This window comes from Manis pentadactyla, chromosome 3 (assembly GCF_030020395.1).
Source record: "Manis pentadactyla isolate mManPen7 chromosome 3, mManPen7.hap1, whole genome shotgun sequence".
NCBI classification, from domain to species: Eukaryota; Metazoa; Chordata; class Mammalia; order Pholidota; family Manidae; genus Manis; species Manis pentadactyla.
The window spans coordinates 12190395-12196773 of record NC_080021.1 but is presented as its reverse complement, the minus strand read 5'-3'; the positions used below and the strand labels follow the sequence as shown (position 1 = coordinate 12196773).

General features: G+C 46.7%; 1 protein-coding gene across 2 annotated transcripts in view; it reads right to left on the bottom strand.

The window, feature by feature from the left end:
• Positions 1–1100: 1100 nt before the first annotated feature.
• The window catches only part of LOC118915093 (gasdermin-C-like), a 69692-nt gene continuing 64413 nt past the window's right edge, over positions 1101–6379 (bottom strand). Inside the window, exons 19-20 of one of the 2 annotated variants that reach the window (XR_008996138.1) lie at positions 3329–6348; positions 1101–2378 (exon numbers count right to left, since the gene is read on the bottom strand). The gene's annotated coding sequence lies outside the window, so the exon portion shown is untranslated. The remainder of the gene's footprint in view (positions 2379–3328; positions 6349–6379) is intronic. The other variant, XR_008996139.1, reaches the window with a different exon arrangement.

The following is a 6379-nucleotide window of genomic DNA, read 5'->3' as shown; positions in this document are numbered from 1 at the left end:
CCCTGGTGTGCTGTCTCTCTCTAGGCCCGTGACTGAGTATGGGGGAAAAACTCCCTTCAGGATCCTCTGTGTTGTAAGTCCTGAGCCCAGGGACTGTTTGTTCTCTGGCAAATTGCAACAGCATCCTGCGCAGGGTCTTATCCAACAGCTGGGGCACCCTCACTCATTGCTAAGAGCAACAGACATTCTTCTTCATTGCTCTTCAGCCCTTTCTCGATTGGCTGGCCCACCTGCTGGAGTGGAACCATCAGCTCTTTGTCCCCCAGCCTGCACACCAACTCCACGACGCACATTTCCTGCAGGTGAGTGTCCTCATGCCACTTGCTCAGAACACAGCTGTTTGGCAAAGGCCAGCAGCAGACATGGAACCTGGGCCCCAACTGCACTTAGCAACAACATCCTCAATCCCACTGACCCACAGGCAGCTGAGAGCGGCTGTCTTCGCTGAACAAAAGAGGGTGAATTAGCAATTGCTGGGGATGACACAATCTGTGTCTGTTTTGAAAATTTGGGGGAATTAGTCTTATTCAACAGACTCCTGGAAGTAAACCAGTTATCCAACTTTTTCCCAACGAAAGAGAATCATCCCCTTATGTCTTTAAAAGAAGAAACTTTAAAAAATGAATGGCCACATTAACATATGGTCAATTTATATATTTAGAGAAAAGAAGAAAAGCAAAAAGAAGTGAAAAGCACTCATAGACCCACTGCCTATAGAAAAGCCATCGTTAACCCAGATGATGGCCTTCGCTCTTGACTGTACATCTTGTTTTCATTTTATGCAAAAATGAGTTCACACAAAACATGCTACTTAGTATCATTTGTTTCCCACAGCGATATATTAAAATCATCTTTCTATCCTTCAGCGTTCCTGTACAACATCATTTGTAATGAACACCAAATATTCCCTTCACAAATGATTAAGATAAAGAGAGCAAGAGAACTATTGTACTATCCTCAGCATTAGATATTATATCACCCATTTTTAAAGATGCAAAGACCAACCTAATGAGTGTTACGGTATACAGGTAATGGTGGAACATAGATGCTTACCTGCTCTCTTCCAACCTAAACTCCTCTATCATACCTTTGGGCATCTGTGTTTTTAACATGTGGCATATTTTATTGAAAGCAATTCCAAATAAGAATTTAAATACAGCCACGAAGGGTGGCAGATGACCATTATTCAGAAGAATGAATTGAGCGGGATTTTGACTCTGATGGAGATGGCCATGCATGGATATTGTTTCTTGCTCTGTCAATAATCTTATGTGTCAAGCATGGAAAGAACTCTGGACTAGATATCAGGGGATCTGGGTTTTAGTCTTACCTCCTCTGTTACTAAAAATTAGTCAAAAAGTCATGGCCGTGACACTCAGTGTATCTGAGCCTCAGTTTCCTAATGTACATACTGGGGAAACAAGTTCAGAGGGTTCCAAGCCACAGATGAAGCCATGAAGCACTATACCAGTGTAAGAACCCTTATGGATTATTCTACGGATCCATCAACATTGAATTTATCTAACACTCAAAAATACAGCAAAAACTTTTAAATAGGGAAGGAGACCCTGAAGCCAACTAATTTTAGGAATAGGGAAACTGACTTCCTGAGAAGTTAGATTTGCTCAAAATTTCCCAGTGACTTAGGAACAGAGCTAACGCTCGAAGGCAGTGTTGGGATTCCCAGGGAATATTCCCTTTATGAGGCCACTTTTAGAGTGATGCATGTCCTAAATGTGCTCACAAAACTGTGGTAAGACGATTCAGTTCATTTCCGGGTGTTTCAGTTCAAGAAAAATGAACATTTGCCAGTAGTAGTGACTTCCTGAGTCATGGAGTCCCAGCTCTGATTTTTTCTTTTTCTTTTTTTTTTTTAACTAAATGTAAGGTCTTTCAGCTTTGAGGGCTGCATATTCCTTGCCTAAAGAGAGCTGCCTGGAAAGAATGGGGAAAACAAATTTGGGGCTTGAGTGTTTCACTGCCGGGAGCACCCACACCGGATTCTAGATACAGGGTTCTCCTGACTCTGACCTGAAGTTGTTTGGTGGACTGATCACAGCCCAGGAATTTGGAGAGCTGCCGGGCTGGGGGAATTAGTTACAGAGTCATACAGTGGCGTGGCCTCATCACATGAAAGTCACTTCCAGCTTGGAATGGATTGCAAATTCCTGCCTTCTGAGTGGTGTTTCAGATGAATGAGAGCTGGCCTGTCTGTGGGCCATCCCTGAAGCAGCAGAAGGAGGTCACGGGGAGCAGGGGAGTTCCAGCACCCCACCAAGGCCCACAGTCAAGAAACAAGGACTTTCTGGTGCTCCTCCAAGCCTTGCTGTGACTTAAGGTGTTTGATCAAAAACACCACGTTTCAATTTGCCTTCATTCTGAAACACACAAACAGCCCAGGGACACTCCTGCCCCAACCTGGACCTTTTCCAAATTGTCCACGTTGCATAAACAAGGATGACAGGGTTTCAGGTAATAAGTCAGAAGCTCTAAATGCTTGCTGTGGGCCAAGCACTGTGCTAAGTGTTTTACATGCCTTGACTTATCCAGTCCTGGCACTCAACCTTGGGTGGGATGTACTGGTATCACTGTTACAGCCAAGGAACCTGGGACAGTCGAGTGACTTGTACAAGGCCGACAATGGGTAAATGACAATGGAGGAACTTAACTTGGGACTGACACCAGACGCCAGGCTCTCAACAAGTGAGATAATGTGAGGCCTCTCATGCCTTTCCCAGGCCAGAAAAGACCTCTAAATCAACAGATGAGCATTAAGGATGTGGCCACTGCTGTGCTGATTCTGAGACTATCTCACATCCCCAAGTCTCCCATTGCAAGGGTTTATAGCCTTAACTTTTGGAAAGTTTTCCTGATGTCAAAGTGTTTCATCACCCTTAATTCCTGCCTTCTGTACCGCCAGCCTCCCAGTTCCCAAACACTCCTCTGAGAAGTTGGTCTCAGGCCCCATTCCCATGAAATAGATCCCCTGACATCACAAAGGGATTTTTGTTTAACTTTCATCCTCCTAATCAAAGTTTAAGCAGAGTGTTTCTTGCTCAAATCTAAGTAAAAGAGCATGATTGTCCTCTATTCCACGTTATCCTCACAGTTACAATATGTGCTTACATCTGGTGGTGTAAAACATGATTACATTTTTCCTAAAACCCTGGGGCTGGAAAGAGCTTGGAAATTTTCTTTCACTTCCTCCTGCCTTCAGACAGGATCCTTCTACATCAGCAACATGCAGAAGGACCTTGTAAGAGCTATAAGAACAGTGCATATTATTACCCCACCTTACAGACTTGGGAAGCAAGGCAGAGCCCCTGACCTGAGGTCCCGCAAGTAGAAAGTGGCTGAGTTAAGAGCAGGGGCTCTCAGAGGAAGCTCTGCTCCCACACAGCCTTTTCCATGGCACCTGTGCCCTGTCACTAACTATGCACTGTGGACACTACCAAGGTTCATGGCCATATAAGTACAGCATCTTCTTAGGGGCATTCAACTTCATTTGTCCAACATTTTCTGCACTGTGCTAGGGATATAAAAGCAGGCACATCAGTTCACACATCCCCTCCCTCCTGCCCCACACCCACCCCAGAAGCTCAGACCAAGGCCTCAGAATCAATAACCACTTCAAAAACAGACTGGCGTTTAGTGCCCTCTGTGGGCAAAGCAGAGCTTTGCAAGTAAGTTGGATTTCGGGGAACTCTCCTACATTTACCTGGTCTGTTCAGTGACATTAGCACACAGAGCGTAAACCAGCCCAGCAATGCCACCCACCAGCTCAGTGGCCATAGGCAAATTACCCACACGAATTGAACCCTGGACACCTCATATCTACAGCAGGGTTAATAATACCTTGTAGTGTGTGGTGGTTCCTAAAAGGTATGTCCACATCCTAAACTCCAGAATTTATCAATGTGACCTTATTTGAAAAAGGAATTTTTGCAGACGTAATTAAACTAAGGCTCTTGAGATGACCCTGGATTATCCAGGAGGGCGTTCAATCCAGTAACAGAGTCTTCATAAGAGATACCAGGAAGAAATTCAGGGAAAAGAGAAGAACTCTGTGTGAAGACAAAGGTAGATTCTGGAGTTATACAGCCACAAGCCAAAGAATGCCCGGAGCCAAGTGAAGCCAGGAGACCGAACGGGTTCTTCCGCAGAGGCTGCAGAGAGAGGGTGGGCCGGCTGACACCTTACTTTTGGATTCTCACCTCCAGAACTGTGAGAGACTAAATTTATGGGGTTTTGTAAAGCCACTAAATGCGTGGTAGTTTGTTAAAGCAGCCCTAGGAAACTAATACACGCAGATTTCACAAGCTGTGAAGTATGGAACCTATCCTAGAGAACGGACTTCATGATGTTCCTGGCGAAATTCTTGCCCTACATGTGCTCAAAGTCAGTCCAATCCCTTCTCATTCTGCCCTTTCCTCCTGGAGACCACTTATCCAACCGAAGACCCAGAATAACTGTTTTAATGTTTTGATTTCGAGTTATTTGTTGGGGAGTGTACATTTACTGATTTCCTGTGGACATTATTCCAATTAATAGCCCCCAATTTTTATTCAAATGAATCTCAATGACCCAAAGAACGTATTTCGAAAGCACTTCACATATGATCCTGATACAAAAACATAGCTGATTTATTCAACCAGTTCGCTGACCAGCATCCTTTCCGAGGGGTTTGTGATTGGGTGGCAATGGGTAAATATTTTGACCCTCACCCCTGTGCACATGAGCACAGCTCTTCCATCTCCTTTGAAAGGGGGTAATCATCAGAGCAGCCAGGGAGACCTAGAACAGACAGCTGAAAGTACCTAGTCCAGGGGGTTCATATTGCAATGGGGAAGCCAGGTTTGCATGGAGGTGCCCTGGAGAATTGTGCTGAAGCAGGGAATGACAGGAAAGTCGTCCAGCCTCCTTCACACAGAGCTGCTCTTTTTATGTTTTATAAACTTGGAATATGCATATAATTCCTTTTTGGAAAAAAATTTCAAGCATCTGGTCTTTCTAAAAAAACAAATGTTTAAAATAAAAGACATGTTCACAATCTAGGCAGGAAGCAGAGGTCCAAAGAGTTTGAGTGACATGTCCAGGATCACTCAGTGAGGGACCGAGAGCCAAGACCAGAATCCAGGGCTCTGCACTGCACCCATGGCCCATCTGCTCTGGCAACTAGAGGCGCAGCCACCCAGCCCACCGAGGAGGCCTCAGAGCAGTCCAGAGCTCCTCTCCAGGTGAGAGACCCCCAGCCCCTCCCTGGAGGTCCGAGCCAGCGACGGGAGAGGCTGTCTCCAGAAACTTGCCCATAGGGTGGGCTTGGTCCTCACCTTCACCCAGGCAGCCCAGTCTGCAGGCCATCGCTGCTGGAGGTCGCACCTTGCTGTGAGTCCTCCTCTCCCCTGTACCTTCCCCCTCCTGAGAGTTGACCCCCAGGCCTTATCTCAGGTGAGGGGACATCTGGGCCACAGGAGCACTGAAAGGTTTCTTGGAACCCAGTTGCCAGGCAAGTGTTTTCCCAGAGAAGAAAGTAAGAAGGACAAGGCACCCAGCAATCACCCAGCTGGTTCTGAGAATGAGCCCTTATCTGCTCTGGCCCAGCTCTGGACCCAGCCTCACAACTGGTCAACGGGGCAGCCAGGAAAAGTCCCAAGCTGAGGAGGGAGAGTCTACCACACAAAGGGAAAGATGCAAAAAAATAAACACTAATGACAAAACTGTAGCCTTAAAGCGCCGGGCAGCACGCAGCCAGCGCACCGCTGCAGAAAGACGAGGCGGTGGTGGAAAAGCGTAGGCCCTGCACGAGGCTTCTGGCATGCCGGGATTTCCCCAGAAACTGTGGTCCCCCTAGAAATGTTGTGCAGGGTCTTCCCTCAGTGCTCACTGCCCTGAGGAGGAGCCTAGCCCATTGGAAAAACTGAGAGCAATAGGATTCCAATAATAGTGCCAAGCAGGAGAAGAGGGTGACACAGGGTACCTTGTGGTCCATGAATGACCAGATAAATGGTAGAATCAATAATTTCCAGAAGGCTTCAGAGGGCAAGTTCAGGCAGGAAGACTTGGTTTAATAGGATCTATCGTTTATTAGGTACCTGCTACCTGCCAGCGGTTGAGGATTTCACTTTCAGCAGCACCACGAAGTCTGTAAACATCTCCACCTCCCAGAGAGGGGAGCTGAAATCCAGAAGCCCGAGTGACCCACAGTGACTGGGTGGTGGAACCAGAGAGGGACTGGGGGGGTGTCCAAGCCCCGGCCATTTCCTGACTTTCCTCAGCTCTGGATGACCACGAGGATTTGGATGTAGGCAAGGGGGAGCAGGGGTCATTCCAGGCAAGTGAAAGAAACATCTGAAATCAGAGGCAGGGAAATCAAAAATAC